Source organism: Sinohyriopsis cumingii, chromosome 15, assembly GCF_028554795.1.
Source record: "Sinohyriopsis cumingii isolate HCF-2022 chromosome 15, ASM2855479v2, whole genome shotgun sequence".
Lineage (NCBI taxonomy): Eukaryota > Metazoa > Mollusca > Bivalvia > Unionida > Unionidae > Sinohyriopsis > Sinohyriopsis cumingii.
In genome coordinates this window covers 79965892-79990431 of record NC_142975.1, presented here as the reverse complement: position 1 = coordinate 79990431, position 24540 = coordinate 79965892, and the positions used below count along the sequence as shown (strand labels likewise).

Sequence of the window (24540 nt, the reverse complement as noted above, 5' to 3'; positions counted from 1 at the left end):
CCGAAGCTTTCATACTGTTCACTCTATGGTCTTAAACTAGCAACAGAAAAGAGCGATAACGAACTAGTTTTCTAAACTTCAACAAATAATTTATTTCTCATGAATACAAAGCACAAATTTAAAATAGAATTTATAGTATTGTAAATTAAATCCCAAATAGTCCAAAATGCTCTATCACAAGTCCTAATGAATGAAGTTGTAATTAAATTCCAGTGGTGTTCCCAAGAAAAAGCTTTAACTCTGATGTTGTTGTTGTTGTTGTTTAACGCCATTTTTCAGCACACGATAGGCTATACATGGCGGCCAGTATTAACGGTGGAGGAAGAACCTGGGAAATCCCCAGAAAGAACCACCGACCCTCGAGAAGCTACTGGCAAGCTTTCTCACATACCCACATTGGCTGAATCCGAGACTCGAACCCACACAGACAGAGGTGAGATGGCAATGATCCGTAACGGAGAGCGCTTTAGACCACACGGCCTCTCGGGGCCCCCTTTAACTCTGAATGTGTTGATGTGCCTGTATTGGCCCATGATGTGGAGATGTGTCAACAGTCTTTTGATGAATCACAATAATATAATCCACTCTGTAATTCAAGTAAATAATAATATGAACAAATAATTCCAACCAAATAAAATACTGAACACAACAATAATGTTTATATAAAAATAAGTAATTTCTCAAGTAAACAACATTATATAAAAAGCTAAAACACAAAAGTAAAACAAGGATGCAGGTCACAAGTTCATTTCCAGAAATTTCTAAGTTGTCAACCAAATAAAATCCATTAAAATTATAACAGAGAATGTGGTAAACATCAGGCAGACCAGGTCTTTTGATGGAATTCCAATGCACTAGACCCAGACAAAATAAACATATTTTCCTCTATTGATAATTATCTGAATATTTAATCCACATTCAAAGAGAAATGTTAACTATGTATTATGTTGATCAAAAAAATAAAAATGAACTTGTTTTTGGACAAATACTTTAATACGATTATAAATAACATATAATCACGGAGAAAAAACATTCAAATGATACAAATATACATAACTATATATATATATATATATATATATATAAAGCATGATACTCGTCTAACTGAAGCTGGCTAGGTGTAACAGATGCATGCTAACCCACCCACCCTTACACTTGCTATCAATATATCAAGGTGAAGGCTCATGATGTCGATTTCTGTTGATCCAGACTTTACTTGTCTCTCCTTACTCTTGAAGCTATTGGTGCATAACCATGTGCCATAACCTCTCTAATGACTCTGCACATATACTGCACACAGAATCAACAAATACTTTGTGCAGGTGGTGCATGATCCTCACTACTCTGAATTTCTTGCATTTGGCACATTTAGTCATCATTTGTGTAACTGAAATGACCAAAAGGCAAAAATTAATGGAAATAACAACCAGAAAGTATTTAATCATAAGAAGACCCACTACACAATAAATAGATGCATATGCAGTGTGCACAAAAAACTGACCCAAAACATGCACTAGTGATACCATGTGGTATAAGGTGAGGCAAAATGAAGTCCACAAACTTTAATAAAATCACTTCTATATTAACCAAAAATAAAATATGATACCAACATGTAATAATATGCTAGCTTTCAAGATGGATGTGTGGAAATGAAAAGATTTCTCCTGTTTCAAGTGGCAATACAGGCCACTGTTTATCATACTGGGTAAGAGCTTACACTGGTAAACATCTGGTTGAAAGGTAGCCACAGAGTAGTAAGGGAGATAATGGGTAAGAGTTTCTTCCCTTTTTGTACATGATGAAGATAAAAAGAGACTAATAGTTTTTATGCACAAATTTATAGCTGTATCCACCTGCTTAATATTATATTTAAAAATATATAAAATACATAAGTGAGATCAAAAAGATTCATATTTTTGGTATTGATTGCCTGTATTTGTGCAAAGAATTAAAATTATATACAACCTCAGACATTTCTTTTATGTGTTTACAGCATCAGGACAGACTCAAAATTCCTTTACAATACTGCTTGAATATCAATAAGAGATTTTGGAGTAACACATTGCATGAATGAATGATATAAAATTATGTTCTCAATGACAAAACTGAAAAGATTGTCTAAACTGTTCTAGCTAACAGAAAGAAACCACACAATAAAATAATGTGCTTTAGAAGTAATTTTAGTCTGATATAAAAAATATAGTTCATGACCTTTCATTATTGTCCTGGTGGTGCTACTAATAGTAGAAATGTAGTGTTTGTTGGGGGATAGGGGTAATCACAAGAATCTCTAACTGGAGAAATCAAAGTTAAATCAACAAACACTAGGCCATTTTAGAACACATCCTGCTGTGGGACCATGTACAGCTTACAAAGTGACATATCAAATAAATGCAATTGTATATGGCTACTGAAACTGATCATACATAAGAATACTCTACACAATGTAACTCAAGAGATTTCCTCTCAAACTTCCATTCACCTACAAATGACTTTAATGATTTTTGGAGTTTACAAAATGATAGTAAAATATTTAGGTATAGAACAAATACTGACTGTGGAAAATGTAGTTCTAGACAGGAAGCATTTCAACTGCTTGGCTTTCAACAAATACATACCACAAAACACAACTCTTGTAGAAACTAAATCTGTCCATCAAAGTCAGTCTCTTGTGTGCTTTGATCAGGTGGAGTATCTGTATTAGATTAAAGGTAGTGCTTCTATCAGTATGACTGACCCAATTAATCCTAATATTTTACCAAGCAAATTGAGACCTGCAAAATTGAAAAGAAATAAGTGATACTGATACACCTTTAATATTCTGTGGCAACATGAAACTTTTAGAGGAAAAACTGTACTATTAACTGCAGCAAACTTTATGAATTAAAATATTTTGATCACATAAATGTAAAAATGGTTTTCCTCTAGCAAATGTCCATGAAAGATGATGCACAAACCTTTACCTTCAGTTAATAAAGGCAGACTAACTCTGATTTTGGCTAGGGAAATCAGGATGTCATGCAGAAATAATGATCCACTCTTTTGAGAACTTACACAAAAGAATTGTTGATGCACCGCATTGAGGAAATCGTGATTTTGGTTCAAAGAAAAACCGGTACACAAGTTTAAAGAGGAAAAGTAACAGGAAATTATATGAATGTTCATTTTATAGGCAAGATGAACATTGAATGAACATATATATGGCATAAACATGGAGTATTTACCTCATAGGATGCAGAGAGAAGAGGTCATTCCTACCCTGGAGTAGGATAGAATTTATGTGTTTTTGGATGATGTCATCTAGGTACGATGCCATTGTTGTAGAGGGCGTATCTTCCTCCTCCCAAAATCAACCAACACCTTGACTTTGTAATACTGGGTAGCAGTAGGGCATGCTGGGCATTCTGAAATGACAAACACCTGATAGATTTCCTTAGTCGGATCTGAACAAGAATGATTTGGCAGCATGTTATAGCACTCGCTGTGTGCTGGGTCATCTTCCAGGTCCGTCTGTAGCTCTGCATAAGACTTGCTGGGTGGCATCAACGACTCCAGCTGTTCGTATTAGGCAATATCACTGGCTCTCCCATGAGGGTAGGCAGTGAGTAAATGAAAGCCTTACTGCTGGCTGGTGTGAATGGCAATGTGGTCGGCCCAGATGCTGCTGATATATAAGACAGTATGGCTATCATCAGTACCGGTCGCTCCAAATGCCTGACTGAACGGACAGATTTCTCATTGAAATCTCTGGTACAGTGGTGGTAAGATGCTGATGGCTTTGCTAGATTGATGGATCTATCAGTAAAATCCCTGTATAACTATTTGGCTAGACCATTTCAATGATAATGTCCACATGCTGGGACGGCAAGACGATATCCCACTGAAAGAACACAAAACTTAAAATTAAAGCGGAAACTAGTAATGTAATTGAAATTACAAAGTCGCTAAATCACTGTCATAACTAACAGAGAAGCAAAAGTGTCATATCAGAATCATATGGCAATGTTATGAACTTCTGCACAATGTTTAGTTAATATATAAACCAAAATTGTATTAAAACAGCATGAAATAAACCAAGAATAAGTTATCATGCAGCACTTCAGAATTTTTTCTCTTAAGACTTCCTTAATGAACAGAGTAAGCAAAAAAAAAGTCAAAGCTGTGCTAACTCTTAATGAACCTGTATACAGTCAATGATAGCATGATGGGACAGAAGTCTTAAAAGACAAAGTCCCAAAAAGTGACAAAATCACTCAGCTCTGGCAGAAACCGTAAAATAATGAATACAGCCAGCTGTAGATTGATATATTGTTGCAAAGGATCCAAAAGGAACGTTGGATGGGCCTACAGGAACACAAAAATGGCTGGATTGTCAGAGGATGATCTGCATGACATTTGCTCAGTACAAAGGCGAGGCTAAAACTTAGCAACACCAGGCTGAGGAGGTAATGTTCTAGAGTTACTGCCCTTTGTCTATTTGAAATAGGATAATAAGATTTTTATATTTTAGTAGGGCTGGATTCGCAAGGTTGCAGGCCAATATTCTTAATATAATGTGGTTGGGGAACATAATCAAAAGCGAAGCATAGTTACTGAAGTGATATCATTCAAAGTATTATTCAGATACATCTGCAAACTGAGTTATATAAAATAATTCATACTTGTGTGTTATCATGCTAAAAGCCACTACTGATTAAAGGGGACCAACATGCAGAACTGAAATTCGTGCCAACTTCATATATACTTTGCTATATGTATAAGGTTCATTTTCTGAAAATTTTTACCTTTTATTCTTACTTGTTACGAAGAAATTTATGAAAAACCGATCATCTCTCCCAGGCCACCTTGAATAGAACAATGCGCTTCTCTCCCCCTGTAAAAATAGTGGGTGTGACGTCATTTGAGACACTGTACACACTGGCATTGTTGATCATGAATTATGGAGAACTCGCCCTGGTTGTTAAGGCTTTATTTATTGTTGATTTTCTTCAACTAAATAACTTATTAAATCTATAAAATTTACAGCTTTTCACCTTTTCCATTTGATCAACTCCGCTTCTGTACTTAAGGAAAAAAGAAGTGGCATCTATCCCTTTTGCACTGTTCTTCAAATCATCAAATGCATTTCAGTTGGAAAAATTAGAGCAGGTGTAAGCATGATGTGACATCTGCAGTTTTATACATGAAAGGGCTCCAACCTAATAACTAAAGTTATCCTGAGACGACTTTATGGCATGGACCTCTATAACCCGAAATCGACTGAATTCGTGCCATCAATAATCCAAAGGGTAATAGTACCATCTCTCTAACTGAACAATTTAATCTAATTTTTTATTGAGATTTGCTAACCATTGACGAATGATACTTGAACTCAACAAAAACCATCATTGATGCCTACTCAAGAAATCCAGTTGCTATTGAGTTCAACATAATGGCTAATGCACAGAATTGGAACGGTTTCTAAAAGCTATCATGTACTACACCCATCTTTTAGTTTATTTCTTCTTTTTTGTCAGTGTTCGTAACTTTATTATTTCTCAATAAAAGAAACTATTTCAAACTGAACGAGAAGTTTAAAAAATATTTCACTACTAAATTGCTGATGCACAATAGACATGATTACGTTATTTTATTTTATATAACAATACCATGACCACGCGTACTAACGGGATTTTGTTACTTTAAATGCATATTTGAACTGCTCAAAATACTTGGGACATAATGAGAAGATCATCTTTAAAAGCAAATTTAATTGTCACATTTAAATCCTGGACTAAACTGAATAACATTTCACATGGTCCAAATCAGCTTAGAAGTTTGGAGAATCAGCCAGATATATGGGCCAAATCAGTCAGCGATTTGTACCGAATCAGCCGGGTCCGAGTTTGAGAGTAATTACCACCTTAATGAATAATGTTACTATAATAGATTTATCAATCAAGAAAGTTAACCATAACATTTGTTTAAAAAATTGTTTAAAACATTATATCGTGGTGTTCCGGTGTGTGTAGTTATAAGAAATCTAACGAGTTTATATGAACACACAGATTTTTCAATTATAAGTGATTTATTTTTCCATTATCGACATTACACAAACAAGATGAATGTAGAATGGGAAGGAGGGGTCTATTTTATGAGTGGAAAACAGTCTTGAATGTAAGTGTGGAAGATAAAATTCATATTCATCTGATGCAGTTACATACAAAATCAAACGTGCATAATAAATTGATGTTGGAAAAATTGAATGAAAAAGTGTAAACATTTCTTTAATGTTATTTCATTTGGTAGATAATTTCTTACTTTTCAAAGATGGAGAAGAAAAAAAAAGAGTAAAATAATTTAGGATTGTTACAGAACTGCTATTATTCATGCAGTTTAGAGCTGCACATTGAACCATCTTGTTTCTACTTGACACTTCGCTGCACAAATTGAATACAAAACCGTGCTCAAAAATTAACTTGTATATGGACGAGTTACTGTGTTCATAAGTTCCATGAGGTACAAAACTCCAAGCAATGACCTCTGACATGTCCCAAGCTCAGTTAGGTCTGTTCTTCAAACCCCTTTCACCAGAGTTGGTGATCTGATATGTACCATTTTCATTTTCATTCAAAACCTGGTTTATACTGCAAGAAATGTTAATGAAAACCCCATACCAGTATCATCATTCATGCAAATGGAGCAGCAATAAGACTTTTAAAATGGTATTTGTGCAGTGATGGACATTTTCAATGGAACAAACTACATATTTAGAATAGTGTTTTAGTAAAAAACCATTGTTGGTTATGAATTCACCAGAAGTAGCTATAAAAAGATTTTCAAGGATGGATGTCAAGACAGACATTTTGGAGGTCACATCAACATCATTTTAATACATGAACATCTATATATCACAAGAAAGAAGTAGCTTTTCTTAATTATATGTCGGGAAGGCATTCTTTCTGAAGAAGCAGATCTTCCAAAATATCTCCCATGTTGGCAGATCACACTGATATCATTTACCCTTTCTCTTTAGAACTGGCTAAATACAGCAAGGAGAAATTTAGTGTCAACCTAATGACAATATCACCATCACTTAAATAGAACTGGTAATAACAAGATTTTCAAGATGGCCACAATGGCCAACATCTTGGAAGTCTGATCTGCACCAGTTTATATTTAGGACCTTCCCAATACAAGTCTGTTATCAAAAATGCAAATCCTGTAAAACATTCTGTCCCAGAAGATATAACATTTTTTCAATATGTCTAACATGACTAACTTCATGGAGGTCTGTTCAGCACCATTTTTATCTGGGACCAATCAAATATCACAAGAAGTAGTCATAACAAGACTTTCAAGATGGCCATCATATTGGCCATGTTAAACATCATACAAGAATCATTTTCATTAAGTACCAACAAAACATAATGGGAAATCTTTTGGTGAAAACTCCATGTAGCTATGGCCATCAATTTAAGTGTGTCTAAAAACATTTGGTGGCCATGTTGGAGGTCTGATCAGCCCAATTCTCTTTCAATACCAAGTAGAATTTAAAAATCTTTTAGTGAAAATTTTTCATGTAGATATAATAAACCATTCAGGATGAATACTGATAACAAGATTTTTAAGATGGACACCATACCGGCCATATTGGATGTTAGGCTGGAACCATTTTCATTTAGAGCCAACTAGAATTCTTTCAGTGAAAAGCCATGCTGATTGTCTCATGTATTGGTCTGAAAATGAGCAACATTACCTAAAAAATAGAACATGCGATCAAATATTGCCTATTTATTTTCAGCCATCACCACTTCAAAACTGGAGACTGATTTTCTAAGCACACATTGAGCTCACCAACAGCAAATCTTAGAAATGTCATACACGGTGTGGCAATATGTATTGGGAGTAAGAACGTAATGATCCAATGAAACAAGGCATAATGTTTATCAAAAGGTATCTGACACATTTCCAAATTATATTTCCAAGTTTATTTATGAGCGATTTACACCAATATTCCCTTTATCTGTATGAGATTTGACAAAACACTCAAAGTTCTGAGTAAACTGAATGTGAGATCAGACTTTTCCATAGACATTCCTGGGTATTTGAAATGCAAAACAAACTGTCCTTTGGGTTCAATTCTTTTTCAATACTTTAATACACTGGATATCATGCAGAAAAGGCACACAATCATGACTGATTAGTATAAGAAATGTAATAATGTGAGAAATGTTTGAACATCCAACTTGTACCCATATCATCGGTAGAAGCATGATGACTTCTGTACTGAAAGGATGAACTTCTCCAAATGATAAGTCAGTACAACTGAAGATTATTCATACATTAGTGATGATGATTGCTTTGGACCCTGCACTTTTGCTGCATCATTCAAAAGTTGCAAGATTATTCCTGTGCCTAAGGTTGTACTGATATAAACGGAGCATAGTAAGAGTCTGGGCAGCTAATAGTGGCCCAAAAGATTCAGCTCTTTCCTTTGCAAAGCTGTCATGTAAATATAAACTGGAGAAGCACACAGGGTGTGTGCCAGCCAAAATGACTCCATTGTCTTGAATTGAGACATTAAGTTCAAAGGCTAGTCTTGTGAAAATCACTCAAATTTCATGAACTGAATTATTCATTAACCTTACTGGAACATGTGAGAGATTAGAGCAAGCAGATGTAATAACCCCTTTAGCCAAGCAGCCAGCACTTATGGTGTTATGTCCTGCTGCCCTGCCTTATCAAGAAAAAAGAGCCTCTGACATCCATTGTTGGCATTCTCCGTGTGACTCAGGTAGCGTATGAGGCACATGTTTTCTCCAGCTTCCTCACTTCTCTTGACAGGTCAACAGATGAGAGAGCAGACAGTAATTTGTTAGTTTCCTATCAACAATAATCTGTTTCTTGAAAGAAAGGAAAACAGGTCACATCATTTGTACAACCTTAATTTCCATTAGACTGATGTGAAGAACTGTCTCTTACAGTGTCCACTTGCCCTCACCATCTTAAAGTCTGACAACAAGAGTACTCCCAACCTGACAAACTGGAGTCTGAACAGACTTAATTAATGGTTGTGGGATTGCAAATGTATTCCAAATTGCCACTTAATCCATGTTTTGCCATGGAAGCAGAAAATGTTTGATTAAGGTCCAGATTGTAATTTGGTGATTGAAGTGGCCAGAGATTGGGCATCACTATGCTAAACTGACTTCTATGCAGGGCACATATATAAATGACTGAGGTATAACAGGTCTGCCATGGCAGTGAGCAAACTGAAGAGTTGAACGTACTCCATTGCCATAATGAAAGTTCTGGCAGATGCCATCTCCAATGCATGAACAATACTGTCAATACATTTGGGAGGAAGATGAACCAGGCTGATCTGAGTTAGATTAACAAAATGCTGAGAAAGGAGAAGATCTGACTTTCTACACTGATTATATACCCAAACTACAAACAAGGAAATGAATGATGTTCATATTAAAAGCAAATGTAGTGACTGTTTATGCAATATATTGTCATGGTACACCACTGTAGCTGTGGAGCTTAATGTCCTGGATTTAATGCCATCCAACATCTGAGTGAAGGCCCATGGGGTGGAGATTGAGGCCAAATGGATGGGTGTCAAATGGGTAAACAAACCAATAGTGGCCATAGTGAAAGCATTTGCTATATAAATAGATGTACGAAAATTGGAGTCACACAGGTTGTTGTTGTAGGTTTTAACGCCATTTTTCAGCACATGATAGGCTATACATGGCGGCCAGTATAATTGGTGGAAGAAGAACCCAGGAAAACCCCGGAAAGAAACATCGACCTACGAGAAGATACTGGCAAGCTTTCTCACATACCCACAGTGGCTGAATCCAAGACTCAAACACACACAGGCAGAGGTGAGATGGAAGTGATCCGTAATGGAGATCACTTTAGACCATTCGGCCACTCAGTGTACCCTCACACAGGTCAATACTGATTAAATATTTGTCAGTTTGCACTTAGACATGCCTTGCCATCTCCACCTTTAACTTTAATAAACTGAGTTTGATCAAATCTATGAAAGAACTCAATTTACCATCGGATTTCATAATCAGAAAAAGTCTTGAATAGAAACCTGGGATGTCCCACTTTATGAGAAAATCCCTATCTCCTTCCATAAAATGTCTTCCTTTGCAGGATCACCTGGGATCTCTAATATGAAGGGTAATGACAAAATTTGAAGGGGCTGGATGAACAATATCCAGTACCCCTTGGAAAATGACATAGATGGCCCATTTGTTTAAAGGAAATAAGTTGATCAAAGTCTATTGGAAAAGATGGAGTCTGGCAAAAACAGGATGGTTGCATGTAAGCAGGAGGGATGGAACATTATTGATAGTTGGAGGCTTGAGAAAGATAAATCTTGTTTTCTCTTAGCCTGTCTGGAGAAGTTAGGGGCTTGGAGAGTTGAAGAGTCAATTCCTGTGCCACCTGCTATCTCACATCCTCGATTTGACCTGCACAAGTTTGAGGTAAAATGAATGGGAGTGAAAGCAGGGTTACTAAATTGTAAGGTAAAAAAGAACAGCGCCAGAGTAAAATCAAGTTTACAAGAAGCCATAAAGTATGCATCATTGTGTGGAGAGCAACTCTAATGACCACAGTGGCAATATGGCTTACCACATCCAGGCATGGTAACTTTTAACCTTCTTGGCTAGATGAAAAATTGCAATCATCACCATATGTGAAAATAGTTATGTCGAATATGCTAGTACATCCAGTCCGGGGCTGTTAGTTGGATCAGGCCTGATCCAATTGTGATGCCATGTGCAGGTATTGTGGATATGGTTGGTCCAGTTGGCTGGTTGGACAACCAAGGAAGTCTGCTTGACACCAGACAACATTGCTGTATGAAATGTAGAGCAACATGCTATCTGCCAGTCAGAGATGACAGATTCAAGACTGCCGAAACTGTACATTAATTGTCCACATGGCTGGACCAGTTGGTTGCAGCTAGGGTAGCATACAGCAAATGATATACAACTTGTAAGCCAGTCAGGCAGGCAAAGTAGTCCCATGTGTCTGACTTCAACATTCATATGCCCAGAGGGCTGCCAAATTGGGATAAAAATGATTATAGCTGCAGCCAAATCCTTTTGTCAATGTCTGACTGACAATACACTGAAAATAAATGCTGTATGGTCAGAGTTGATTATAAATTACATAGGATTGTTCAGAGCAACTGTTCACAGATGCAAGCAAACTTCTAAAGTATTAAACATACATGATACAGGTGGCCACTTAGAAGAAACTTCCCCCAGTCTTTGATATATATGAAAATACTTTATCTCATCTTTCAGGGAGAGCTGGATTCAGCATAAGAAAAGAGTATTTTCACTAATATTAATGTGATCAGGTAATGTACTTAATGGAGAAGCAGCTATTCTCCCATGCTAACTATGACAGGACATTGTTTGTTTTTTTACTTACCAGATTGATGAATTTCATGAACATCTTTCCATCTATTAACTGGTTCTAGGAACAACCTGTTAAAGAAATATGTATGCATGTATAGGGTATATTCCAGAACTGAAAATTTAAATTAACAAAGGCATGTCTTACAAAATGAATCATGTCAAAATAAGCAGTACAACACACACGAAATTAAACAAAATACACAGTACAAACACACAATTAAACAATCACAAACCAAGCAATGGAGCAGCTATCAGCTCTTCAAGCAGGCCTACTGCGTAGGCATGGAAAGGTCAAGTTTCTGCATGTTTGAATAAATGTCATCATTCAAGTTACACATTAGAATTTTCTGACAATGTTGATGCCTTTCCAACTGTAATATGAGGTTGCAAAAAAGATATAATGATGTGAGTTATTAAATTATTTCAAGCATTCAGCAGAAAAAGAATGTGAATAATTACATTTTCCTACTCCCAAGATATTTTGGACTAAGCATTATGATTAACATGGCACTGCTCCAGTGTCCACATCGGATTCAAGCAGTCACAGATTCAAACCCTGGCAGTGTGATACCAAAGACTTATAACAATGGTACTAGCAGCTGCCTTGCTTGGCACTCAACAATAAGAGGTTAGTATTAGGTCCTGATGCTACATGTCTGTGGCATGATGCCCCAGTGCTAGACATCACTATTCACTGTCACACTGCAGACATCATAGCGATATGACTGAAAAATTGTTAAAGCTACATTAAAAATTCAAATCAAACACACACAGATGATTTACATGGCAAATGCTTTCATATCCACTTTTTTTTGGGGGGGGTGTGTTTTGTGTTAAGTTATTTAATTCTTCTTTCTCGAAGAAAATTTTCCTTCATATTCATATGAATTAGTAAAACACCGAGCCAATAAATCAGAGACTGTCATGCATATGAAGACTGGCTGAGTTATCAATGTGATATTGGTGCTTAACTTTATGTTAATAATATAAAATTTGTTATTTTGTTTCATTGTTCAAACTTTTTTGCAAGTGACTGTTTACAGGTTATCTGGCAAGTGACTGTTGAAAATAATTTGATGTATTCTGATGCAACCATTACAAGCAACACATTTCCTTTATTAGCATTTCAGTCTCATCTCCTTCCATATTGAAATTGATGTCATTTTTGTCTCCTGTTTTCATCAGTGAATTTACTTTAGTTATACCTTGTCTAATCTTAAAAAAGGTAACAGTACTCTGTTCCAATTGTACTTTCTTTTCATGAGTTTTGGTGAGTTGCCATCTTACATGTAATGTTATGTTGTGAGCACTTTGTACTATAGCAGAGGTTGGCAACATACGGCACATGTGCCACATGGTGCTACAGAATGCTACTTCCATTATCTCTAGTTTCTGGTTCTGAACTGTCACTTTTGAAGATTTGGTCCTTAGTTTTTGGTCAACTGTTTCTTTGGATTCCACAAGGAACTGTATCCTCAGCATATTTTATTCAAAACAAAATTCACTGCAATTCCCCCCCCCCCCAGCCCGAGGCCTTCAGTGTGACCATGCATGGGGTTGATTACAGGTACTTGATTAAGATTACAGGTTGTTTGGCACTGATTACAATTACACTTTATTTGGAAATCGTTATTACGATTATGATTACAATTACAGGCGGAAGATTACAATTATGATTGCTTTGTATCTGCTTGTTATCTCTTGTTCTGGACAGATATAATACACAGTATAACTGAAAAACAAACAATTTTTAAAAATTATAAGACAGTATATTTTAAGAAAAATTAGCTTGTATATTGTCTACATAATCTTACCTATTCCTTATTGTAATAGTCAACATTCATGTTCTTTTGTTTATGGAAACTTGTTATTCTCGCAATTATTAACAATATAATTTGTGATTTCTTGTATTGTTGTTGTTGTTGTTTTAGGGTTTAACGCTATTTTTCAGCACACGATTAAGAATATAATTTGTGATTATTTTATATAGTTGTAATCATGATTACACTATGCAATTACACTGCCAATGAAGGATGATTACAATTACAGATCATAAATGTAATTGAGTACAATTGCAATAATAATCAGCCCCATGCCTGTGCAGTGCTTCAAAAATTCAATAGCCTGACGCCTGGAACCCTTCAAATTTCAGATCAGGCCCCTCCTGTATTCTAAATGAGGTGCACATCAGGTTTGTCAAATTAAAAAACTAAAATTTGCCTGCATAATCTTCGATTGCATTGATAAAATGTGGAAATTTATTTTCAAGAAAATTGAAGACTAGTAAATTATTAATATTTGTCCCCACGCATGCCCCATACAATTATAAAGATCTCTACTTATCATACTTCTATCAAAAGGTCTAAACTTTGTGAACAAAGCCAAGCCTCTGACCTATGAATTGGTAATACATTGCCTGGGTTACTAATAGCTAATGCTCGTATGGATTCAACATACATGTACATGTGAGTCTAAAATACCATTTTGGATATGTATGTACCACAAATCTGTTACTCTCAGTATAGTGTGTACCAGAACTGTCCCATCAATTCTTGCAACTGGTGCAATGATGTGTGGCCACATAATGGGATTTAAGGCTAGTGTGTATACATGACAAGCTGTCAATTGGTTACTTTATTGTTGTAATCTGGAGAGTTTAGGCCAAATGGAGGATGATTCTTTTTTAGGTATCATAAGAAAGAAAGGGACCAAATGTGGTCGTATTGGCTCTTTTGTCTTTTATTATAAAAATCAGCTGACCTTTGGCAGAGTTGCATTATTTTAATTTTTCTAAATGCTCTTGTTCAATTGCTATTGTGTTGTTCTAAGTGTCTGAAGTTAAAGTTGAATGAATAATAATTCAGCTGTCCTGTACTAATTCTTACTCTAGTGCAAGGAAATACTGGTTAAACAAATTAAGTGGCACCTATGAACAATGTTAAAAGTGTAAACAGAAACTGAATAAGTCAAGACATGCTTCAGATGTTATTGATCACAAACGCTGTTGATCTCTTGAGTAAGAAGGACATCGTTAGATCAATTAGACAATGGCTGAGCTCAGGACCTAGAGAAAAACATTGTATGAAAGTTTTTTTGATCCAAATAATCATGCAAGTCAATTTTGATCTGATTTTGATTTTCCTTTTGGGCATATGGAAATTGGAGTCAGGCTTGTGAAGTCAGAGCTTGTGATATTTTTAAGCCACCAGCCCTGGGCCTGTGTCTAAAAAAATGTTTTCTTTAAGCTCTGCTGTGTGTGATTATCATAAACTTAGTGCTAACAATGACTTTTCAGTACAAGATTCAAACCTCAACATTGTGCGTTTTCTTGAAATGTTTCAGGAATGTTGACTTGCCACAATCAATGTTGCCTTCAACTACCATCTATAATGAAAAATGATATATGAAAACTACAAAATATTGATGACATGTCTTCTTATCAATCACTGGGACCCAATAGATACGAAGAATGGTGAAACACAATAAATAATGGTCATTTTTATTGTATGGCATTATACGGTTACACTAAATATTATGTCATGAAAAGCAGCCTGTACCATCACATTAAAATAAATCTTGTTGGAATAATATTATCTACCTGCAAATGTGTTACTGATAATATTTGTGTCCAGAGCTTTAAACACAACTGTAATAAATTGGATATTTTAGTCCCTGGTTTGGAACTAACATTTTTTGTATTTTGTAAACACTGTAAAACACAAACATATGCTACTAAATCTTTCTTATCAAAACATTACTCTTTTCTTTACTGGGGCAATGGTTAGTTCCAATTACACTATAACTCAGCATATTAAATGTCATATCCAGTAAACAAAAATTTAAAACAATTACTAACTGAAAGGAATTTAGTTTAGACTGCAATGAATACTATCAAAATATCTTCAAATCTGAACTAAAATTACAATATTATCCATTTGTACAGTAAAATGTTAATTATCCAAATTATTCATTCATATAAATTACCAATAAGTTCCCCAAAATTGTCACTTATACATGTTTCCATAAATTAAATTCTATAAATTAAACAAATCTGCCAATCACAACACCAAATTAGAAGAGAGTAACATGAATTCAGAAACAAACACAATCAAATATAATCGCATACAATTATCAAATTATAATTGCAATAGCATTATGAATAACAAATTACCATTTTAAATTAAGTAAATTAAGTATAAATGTAATTAAGATAAAGCAAGGCAGATATGGAGATACAAAGAGGGAAAGTTTGTTGTTACACCCAATGTCACTAAGCATACATAACTGGATCTCAATCAATGATCAACAGTGATTTAATAGGTGATCGAAGTAAAGTACCTACCAGCACAGGTGTTGTTAGGTAATTCATGTCAGCATTGAATAAAAGCTCTATTACAAAAAAATGTTCACAAAAACACACATAAAATGATCATCCAACACACCAGTGCTATCATTTTAAAACGGAATGTCAAAGCAGATCTCCAATAAGTTTAAAATGCCAATGTAAAAGCTTATGATTAAGATTAGTATTTAATTAAAGTATATTTATATATTTTTATGTGTTTCTACTTTTCCTTACCTTAAACATGTCAAATCTCTACAAAATGGAAATATTTGCATTATTCCTGATACATATGTACATGCATACAGTCAAACTTGTGATTAATGGACCCATTTAGCCAACACACTTTTCAGTTACTGTCAACTTTTTCAACAAAATTAGAGCATCCAGATGACCAATTATCTGCACAAAATCTGATGGGTATGGAAAATGAAAGTTTTACTGTATTTTGTTTTGTGCAATAGATACTGTATCAGATTATACGCCATATATTAATAACAGACTGGGTGTGACAGCATAAATATCAAGGTAGATATCTTACATTGTTGGACTTGGTCTTAACATTTTAGGACAAGTGGTGTATGAACTATGTCCTACCATTTTCTCGGGTATGACTTCTAATGCCACTAAATGCTACCTTACGAGTATGACCAGTAAAACAACAAAATCATCTCACCTGTACACCTTTAATGATCACAATCTACAACAAGTCAGTAAAAACCCATATCTTGGACTAACATTATCTTAAGACTTCAAGTGGGAATCTCACATCAAAAGCGACCAATAAGACATATTTTACATTAATTTGGCATTTCAAAAAAGAAACTTCAATCACTGTCCACAGACATGCAGACAAACTTCCTATCTAGCAGTATAGTCAGAGCCATGCTGGAGTATGGTTGTCATCTGGGATCTCTATTACACAAAGGATAGTGACAAGAGTCAAGAAAGGTTCAATGCCAGGATTCAAGATTTTTATCTGGTGACTACAAAACCAGTGAAGCAAGATGCGTCACCTAAGTGTTAAATGACCTGGGTTCACCAACCTTCCAAGACAGGTGAAGAATGATCCAAATGAGATTCCTCTACAAAGTGACTGAGGGGTTAGTGCTGGATCTCGCACCTGAAGTATTTCTAAAACCAACAAGACATACGCCAAATCAAAGCCAAATATTTTAGTAACTTCGTAACTAGAAATACTGTAGAAAAACAATTAACAAATGACAAAATAATGTTTCTTGGTTGAGCACTGTAGTACAGAATAATTTACAAATTCTTTCCTCATAAAAACAACTGTGGACTGGAATAATCTTAATGACAGTATTGTGCACCCATCAAGAGTGGAAAGCTTCAAGATAGCTCCAGAACATTTCTGCAACTTTCTAGCGCAATTTTATGAAGGCCCTACACTGTATACATTCAGATTCGGATAAAATATAATCTTGTGTTTAAACAATTATCTTTTTTATCCACCATGACACAATGGGAGCTTCTTGTTGTAATTCATTTTCCAAATAAAGATTGCTATACCGTAAGTGGATATTCTATGATTTGTTATTATAATAACTAGTCCTACATGTAAGACATAGCACATTTTGATTTTGTTGAGGTGCTATGTCTTACTATCCAAATAACGGCCTTGTATAGTGTGTTCAGATGTCGTTGACATCGGAACGAGTAATCAAAGTTTCAGGAACATCTCACACATTTGGCAGCCTATATCAACATTTTTCCACTAATTTATGTGCAATTAATATACCTACTGTGCTGTCTTTATCCTGGTGGAATGAAAATATGACACTAGGAAATGGATGCATTTTCACGTTCTGTTGACATACATTTGAATTTGCTGCAATGCGACGGTAGTCGAGGTATGCCGAAGTAAGTTCGTGTAGGTAGATGTTTGGGATAAGTTTCTTGAACGAAACGAACCATTGCTTACAATTCCAATAGGCATAATATATTTTTTATTCGTTTCGTTAAAAAATAATGTTTCAACTTTATCCGATTTTGGCATTTTCGGCTTTCATCGCTTTCCAGCCAACTGAAAAGTAGGTCAAAGAAACTTGAAAACGGGTCCATTTCTTTTGTGAGAATTTGAATTTATTAGAGAAAAGGCATCATAGTAAGTAAAGTCTGACTAAAACATTATAACTTTACTTTGTAGAAAAGCGTCATTATTTTAGCTGTCAGTTGTGTGAAATATTCCTGAAAATTTTACTTTCGTAACGATGTTAGTCGACATCAAAACACACTACACAGCGCCATTAGTTAGGCTGTAAGACCCTGATGCAGCGGCAGGTCTTACAGGTAGGACTATTATAATAACGTGTCAACTATCACAGAATATCCACCTACATATAAGGTCAAAAGATAAACAGAGTCCTATAACGTGTCAGTTACCCTCCCTCCCTCCCTCGGAATATAACTGCAAACCTGGTAACATTGTGGAGCGCAAAGAGCATGAGGAATGAAGGTAGTCTATACCAACAAGGTCATCACCACTTTTTTTCTTCTTTTTCTGACATTACTAGTCTGCTAACAGTAATGTCTGAAAAGGAAAAATAAGTGGAGATCTACTTGTTGTTCTAGTAGGTAGTCCTCGTCCATGTATATTTTTTCCGGTATTAACTATTTTCGTTCCGGTATTTTCGCTTGTTCCACAATTATATCAAAATATTTTTTTTAAAGAGTAAACTAACCAACCTCAGTATACAATTAACTGAAATGAATGGAAATAAAGGTATAACTTGTTACAGAAGTATGTAGAATTTGTTTTTTAATCTTTGTTCCGATATTATCATTTTTTAGTTCCGGTATTGTCGTTTGTTCCGCTTGTTCCAATATGCAGTCTAACCCTTTGTGAACAGCAATAATACGTTATGTTACGTACGAGTTAATATCCTGATAAAGGAATAAAATATAAACGCACCAAAATGTAAAATGGGCTGTTACGTTCATTTCTAGTCATTAACATGTCCGTTTCGAGGCACGCCGTATGTGCTCCGTTTTTTTTTTTTTTTTTTTTGTTTCCCAAAAGGTTTGCGATACTGAGCCTGAAAACGGTAATATGATAGTATTGGCACACCTTCCTGTTTGTTTGTACCCTCGTACCAATATGAAAATGGCATCAAAAATACCCCAAAAAAGTGCATACAACTTACTTATTTCATTCATCAGTTTATAATTTTCATCTTGATTGTCACCCTGATCCCCTGATCCAAACTACAATCAACTTGTTCTTGGCGTTCGCTAGACTGGTCCCCTGTCGTACTCATAAGGGAAGTAGGTACATATGCCACGGGAACCAGGCAAGAGTTTCTGCAGGGGAGCTCTGAAGATATTATGAACTTCGGAGAGAGTGACAGATTTTAGGTGAAGTTAGCATCTGCAACATGCACAATAGAGAGGATGTTGGCATGTATCTATTGGGCTTTCCTACACTGCCGCTGAAATATCATTACATTTTTTACTTATGGAAATTTCACATGATCACAGTATACGACTAAAACGACTGCTCCCTTGTGCTCACAAAAACCGGCCTGAATTAGTATGAAATGAACTATCCTAAGCAGTTATTGAAAGTAGGAAAACGAATTTTGCTAAACCAGACAGTACTATTTTCTGAAAGTGCAATGAATAAATTACCAAATATATATAATGTATAAAAAAAAACATTATTCTCTCTCTGTCTCTCTCCAGAATGACGAAGCGGAGTTTTGATAGGAGCGAATCTGAAGTAAGGCCAAACTGTACATTCTTTAATCCAAATTACAACCATCAATCTTACACTAAAATTAAAGGAAATACAAGTTCTTTTGACAATACCTAATATATAAACCAGCGAAGAGAAACCATGCAGATGTGCGGTTGATAGATATTTGGCAGGTTGTGAGATCTGTTGTCTTGCATTGATTAGAGTAAAATTTGTGTATACATATACATCGGGCTTTCTAATTTACAACTGAAGTTATATGGAAGTCTTTGGAAATTTGGGGTAAACTTATGACTTCTAGCGGGAATCGCGCCAGGGTTTGACACCGCTTGGTCAAGCAAAGACCCCTGGCTTGTAACAATATATATATCTTTTTAGACAACCAGTTTGTGACGTTCTGTCGTATTGGGGTGGGGTTCTCCCAATATAATTTAATTAAATTAAATTGAAAGTTCCACCCTGGCTCGTTAGGTTAGAAAGTTAAATTAGTGATGATGTAGATTTACAGCTCTGAGCCCCCAGTCAGCAATGCCGACGGTTAAATTATAGAGAACACGAAGATGAAATTCAATCAATAACAATTTAATAAATGTGATAATTTAAAAACAATAACTTCCAATCACTCATCTTTCCCTCGACCAAGTGACAGCCTAATTCATCCCGTGATTACAGTGTGAGTTCGATTTTCCCCCTGTCCTTGCATCTACTAATCTATTCCCGCTGATTCTTCCTTCTTTCCGTTCCTCTAACTCCTCCTTTGTCTCTGTTTCCCTCTCTACTATCTCCTCCTCCAGCTTCGCTCCAAACTTCAACTTCTCCTTTCTTCTCCTTTCCCTCTCTATTATCTCCTCCTCCAATTCCGCTCCCAGACTTCAACTTCTCCCTCTTCTTCCCTCCTTTCCTCCGTCTCTCTATCCGAGACAACGGGACCAAACTTTAACTGGTCTGTCCCTCAAAGCTTCCTGTGAAAAACCACAAGGCGTTAACAAATGTTTTATCGAACCTCACCTCACACTATAACGACAATTAACCATCAGATAGCTGTCACTGTTTCGGCCACGTATGCATACACATCGAAATTCCCACACACTTCTTGCAGGGTAAACAATGGCGTAATAGCACAGTATCAGCGAATTGTTATACAGACATCAATACATTGCGTCACGTCAGTATATACACATATATATGTAATCTCATCGTACTACAATCTGACAAAATCAGACGCATGTCTGTACATTACAAATATTCAACAATGGCAAAATCTATAATCATATGAACATGTGTTAGTCTACTATAAAATACCCACATAGTAAATTACAATATTAACTCTTACGACGGCTGGCAAGCTATATAATTCTTTACAAATATCAACTCATTTCTTCAAAATATGCAAACATATTAACAAAACAAAGTAATTCTTCGTACTACGATTCTAGTAATAATAAAGTATACATACGACCTACAATTAAAATGCAGTCGCATTCCACAAAGACCGAACAAATATCTACTGACCTTTTGAAGCTTTCTGTACTTAGACCTTCCCGCTCTAAGATTTTCCCGCCAATAACGAATGGCTATTCGGAGTTACGCTAACCTCTTCTCTGGGTAATTTCTCTCAGCGAACTAACTTTTGCCGGAAAACGCAGGGATATCATTCTACCCAAATCAAGGTCTCCCCCCTATCTCGATTCTGATTGGGTGGCGCTGTGCCCCTGTCCAATCGTCTTAGCGGCCAGTTCAACCTGTCTGTCTGTTTGCAGGGGAAAGAAGTTAGGACACTCCCACTTCTTCAGGCAATTTCTTTTGATCTTGGAAACATTTCGACACCTAGGTGATAATTGGCTGTCTGTGACTTCGCAACTCCAATGTCCGGTCCGTCGATTCTATCCACAACAATCTTACGTAACGGATTAGTGCTAGCCTTCAGCAATGTTCGACATCAAACAATGACCCGTCAGAATTGCCTTGATTATACATGTTTCAAACTGGGCTACTCTGGGTCGGGGTAAACATGACACAGTTTAACCAATGAGGAAAACCAGGGAAATTCTTTTACTTTAAAAATCTATCCCTATGCAAAATACGAAACTGTAGAACGCTACCTTAGTAACACGGTCGCTATATTTGCATGGGCGAGTCTCTGTTTTCAAGTAATAAATGTGATGTAGTTCACCGTCTTTGATAATCTCAAGAATTCCTTAAATTTTGGCATTTGATCTCTTTGAACACATATATACAATATTTCCTCCTCTTAATTTGTTCAATTTGTTTTAGAAATATTAAAATCAGACATCGCAAATATTGGACACAGACGAGACAGTATTTCCTGAAGTGGACGTTTCTGAAAAGATCAGTGAGCAGTCTGTCTTATTGTTCACATCGAGAGCTTCCATTTGATTTTAAAAGGCGAATAAGTTGACCATTTGACAGTGTTAGGGACCCACTGGCGACCATTAGGTTAGAAATGGAATTAAATGATTAAGGTTTACGCATTTGTTTATATCCTCGATGTTTTCATTTTTAAAATCTGTAAGTGTACAAACAAACGGAGGAGTGTGCGAATACGGAAACAGGTCAAAAAGAAGACCGATAAATCAGCCCCTCACACGTGTTGATATTGATTTTCGGGTAGGGACTGATGTCACCTATTCATTAAAAGCTGGACTTATCACCAGACAAGTGTATCTGCACACATCGGTGTACATTTTATACACTTACCGGTACTTCTTGTGGCTGTTGAGCTACCGTAAGATGAAGGGTTCTTTTGGTAACATGAAGACTGTATTTCCGAAGCAGATCCTATGTTTCGTGACTTGTTAATCCACGTGGAAGAGCACAACAATCTGTCCTGTGGCCATTTTGAATTTCGCGCTCGATTTAACTTACCAATTATTGGTATGTGTCTAAAGTGTATGCAGACTTGTTCCAGAATGAATTGCATGGAGCAAAATTGTACATTTTAATGAACAGATGCCATCAGACCCGCAAACCGTACATCAGTTTCAACACAGATTTGGGGGGTTGATTTATCAGACTAGTCAAAAAGTATCCAAACTTAAACGTACCCAAGTCAAAACGTACTCAAGCCAAAACGTTAAAAAGTCGAAACTTTCGCAAGTCAAAGGGTACTCTCGTCAAAATGTCCACAAGTCAAAACGTCTCCAAATCAAAACGTACAGATTAAAAGAAGCCACAATGCGCTAAGGTTCGGAGATTTGCTTGCTTTTTATACGTTGAAAGTTCCGTACATCAGTAAATGCTACTTCTCCTTATGTAGTGGATGGGCATGGCTGGTTTAAGATTGCTTTTGTTTGATCATTGTAGAAAGGACACCTTGAATAATTGAACAACATCTTGGCCTTTGAAATTTCCTTCGATATTGAAACCTCTTTAAATAATTTAATTTTGAATAACTCAGCACCGTAATCTAAGAGGTGTAATTTGGAAATAAAATCCGTCTGTATATGAACAAGCCAAATTAGATAGATAGATAGATAGATAGATAGATAGATCTGGCCTATCAAAAAAACAAATTCAAATCTAAGCTTTTATTGCATCACAGACAGCGGGTGTTTATATAACAAAATACAAAATATAACGCAAATACGGGTTATTCGAATTTGCACGAAAACGGAAGCAAATATACTTATTAATAAACACCCAAGTACAAACAAAATTGATGGACACTACACTTTGTGGTGAGTAATATTTAATAGAATATTTTCAAATTATTAAAATCCTTATATAGCAGATACAATTATTGCTTGATGATTAACGCAATAAAACAGATAAACATAGTACATACCGTAGAAGCATTTCTGGCTGTGAACAGTGGCATGACAACGTATCCATTGTCTAATTTGCAGGTTTTTTGTCTACGTACTAGAATTTCCAGTAATGATCCTAGATTAATCAAATCGTTAGTATGTCGCGTTTATGACATGACCAATACTCTGCGTGATAAATTGAATTTTCAGTGAAAAAAAAACGTCCACCTAAAGGCGAGTATATACGGTAGTTAAATTAAAAACGTTTCTGTGCTGATGTTTTTCTCTCCGTTTAACAACGAAGGTTTGCGAACGCGGCATGTTATGATAATTAGGTTTTCCGCGAAGATCAAAGCAATGCACGCGTAGAAGTTATAATATTGACAACATCATGTTTACGCGACTTTGTTACTATGACAATTTACTGCTCGTTATAAAATAAAAGCGCCGATAAGACTGAGAACAGATAAAGTGGCCTAAATTAAACTTGATTTAGGTGGGAATTTGCAGGTGTGTCTGCATAGCATATATTTCTTGTTTACTTATCCTATTAATCAGATTAATGTAAATATTTCAATTTATAGTTTTACCGTACAAACGGCTCAAAGAAAATTGTTGGCCAATTTTTTTTTTCTTCACAGAAATGAACTTGGTGAAAGTTATGATATTGACAACATTTTGTCGCTAAGCGCTGATATAATTAATGTAAAGTTTAATTTGAAGGAATACGTGGATTGTAATGCAGGTAACTATTTTATATTACTTCGTACATCGCTAGTATTTAACAGAAAGAGACGAAAAGGAACATTACCGTTGATGTTTCAAGCTGATCAATCCAAAGATCATCGGGTCAAAGCCGAATTGTGACAAATTACACTGGACAACAAATTTTTACAAAAGTTATGTTACTGAAATAAAATTAGTCAATTCTTATCAATTTTTATGTGCTGAACACGAATATGACAGTCAAATTGCAAAATTGGCTCTAGATTTTTTGTAATCTGCAAGAAATTAATGTTTACATAACGAAATGCATTCCAATAGTAAAAGGTCAACTGTAATAGCCTACCTATAAAAAATCAAGTCATTGACTACATCTTAGATTTCTTCGCCTGTCTCTTGTACAGCTGTTCGGGAGCATCTCTGAGGAGTGTCCAGCAGTAGTCAGCCAGCATTGTAGTGGACCATTTTCCCTGGTATCTTTGTTCCATTGTTGCGATATCTTGATGAAAACGTTCGCCGTGTTCATCACTAACAATACCACAGTTGCTAGGAAAGAAA

General features: G+C 35.7%; 1 long non-coding RNA gene across 6 annotated transcripts; it reads right to left on the bottom strand.

Annotated features, from left to right (window-relative positions):
* Window positions 1-64: 64 nt before the first annotated feature.
* Window positions 65-19222, bottom strand: LOC149782148 (uncharacterized). 6 transcript variants are annotated; one of them, XR_016414268.1, is made up of 7 exons: window positions 18942-19222; window positions 14745-14819; window positions 11449-11504; window positions 4785-4873; window positions 3225-3404; window positions 2619-2695; window positions 65-1387 (listed from the first exon to the last, which is right to left on the bottom strand). It is a non-coding gene; the product is annotated as an uncharacterized LOC149782148 (long non-coding RNA). The 6 variants fall into 6 exon arrangements; XR_016414265.1 differs by having other exon boundaries at window positions 2619-2774; window positions 3225-3880; window positions 18942-19219; XR_016414266.1 differs by having other exon boundaries at window positions 2619-2774; window positions 18942-19219.
* Between the last annotated feature and the right edge of the window lie 5318 nt (window positions 19223-24540).